This window comes from Lycium barbarum, chromosome 11 (assembly GCF_019175385.1).
Source record: "Lycium barbarum isolate Lr01 chromosome 11, ASM1917538v2, whole genome shotgun sequence".
Classification (NCBI taxonomy): Eukaryota; Viridiplantae; Streptophyta; class Magnoliopsida; order Solanales; family Solanaceae; genus Lycium; species Lycium barbarum.
Genome location: NC_083347.1, coordinates 64,218,725 through 64,220,752, shown reverse-complemented (window position 1 = coordinate 64,220,752; position 2,028 = coordinate 64,218,725).

The window sequence follows — 2,028 nt, the reverse complement described above, 5'->3', positions numbered from 1 at the left end:
CACATATGTATAATGGCAAAAGATTGTACCAAAACGTAGGCTCCGAACAATAGAGCACTCCAAGATAGCAGAATATAGTCCAAAGCAGGCGGATCAGCAAATCTGTCGTCTGTACCTGCGCGGCATGAAAACGCAGCCCCCGAAGAAAGGGGGTCAGTACGGAATATGTACTGAATATGTAAAGCCTGAAGTACGGAAACAAAATCATAGTCGAAACAGAACTTGCAGAAAATGAGTGTAATATCCAGATTATCAAATGCATATTTCCAAAACATAAAGAACGTATGCAGAAACATATGCCATATCATATCTGGCCCCCGTCAAGGGACACGGTGAACAAAACGTGGTCGCCACCCCGACACTGGCGCCACAACACATCATGCTCCAGAATAGGAAATAATCTCGTAACATAACATATCATATCAGATGGCCATATCAAATCATATCATGTCATATCAGAATGTGTGTACATGGCACAGCATACTCCACAACCCATGTACAAGTAAACCTGCCCCCTCACATCGAGGCACGGCGAACAATGCAGTGGAATACGCTTGACAACATATCCTGGCCCGGGATCAGTGAGGGAAACATTGAGGCATCCACGAGTGGAGTAGTGAGAAACTAAATGCAATATAAAATACCATATATTTCCAGAGACTAGATAAGACATGTCGAATGACAAATTGAAATAATGAAATCGGACAGAATCATAGTAAGTGTATTTCGGATGTCACAATGGTTTATGTCAAAGTACGCTTGCTGAAATCATTTTCACGTTTCAAAATACATTATGGGACTTAACAAAATAATTCAAACAAATGTCATATAGTAGTTAGAACAGTAGCCAAGAGTTTCCTTTAGATTCTACTCCAAAATAAGTCAAACGGAACAAATAAGAAAATCCGGGAATAGTGGGCCCACCTCGGGTCAAATGAGGTGGCGTACATAATTTACGTATCTTACACTTCATAACATCACTTGTGAGAGCTTTAAGGTAGTCGGGTTCTATTTGTGCAGTTCTAGGAGTTTAGGCAATTTTTTTTCCAACTATTCATAACGTATTCAATTCAATTCTACTGAATGAAAAAGGGGTAAATTCAAACTCGGATTTCTAGAGACAGAGTCGTCCCCAAGGCTCGTATCCAAGCCTATCACATCTAAGACATGCCAAGAGAAGGAAAGGTAAAGCTTTACATACCTTATTCTCCTTTACGCTTGTCCAAATTCAATTCCCGTTTCGTCTAAAATCTACAATTTGCCACATTTATCAATTATCAATTTCAAACCTTTAGAACTTGAATCTTAACTTACACTTTTCTACAAAAATTTGGGCAGCATCTCCCCTATACATACAACATCCCCGAGATTTAACTCGGCCCCAAACATCAACAACCAAACCAACAACAATACCAACAACACCAACAATCATTATAAAACACAATATAGCATAACTAGTCTTCTTTCCAACATAGTGCAATAGCTTTCATTCCAACTTCACATTTTCAATTCAATACCAACATTCACATATCCATTTACTAATCAAGATCACTCCAATACAATTCGAAAACATTTTCATATCATTTTACAAAATATTCACAAAATATACAAAATATACAAATTTTCCACCAAAACCATAATTCATCCGAAACTTCTAATCTTCAACATACATATTCATAACACATTTTCATCTTCCAATTTCATCAACAATAATCATAATTTGCACCTTAACAAACTTCATTTCCATAAAATCATTCTAAAATGACATAACCTTCAACATTCCATTTCAATGCCAACTTAAACCATTTTCTTCCATTTCCATCACAAGGCCACAACAACACAATTACCATACTAAATAATTTAATTCATGTTCTTCCTCCAACTCAATGCACACGGCCATAAACACACACACCCACAACACAAAATTTTCCTACTTTTCATTTGTTTCCACACACTACAACATATATATAATTCTTCCATAACAAAAAAGAGTAAAATCTTACCTTTTCTAAAATTCTCCACTTGCCA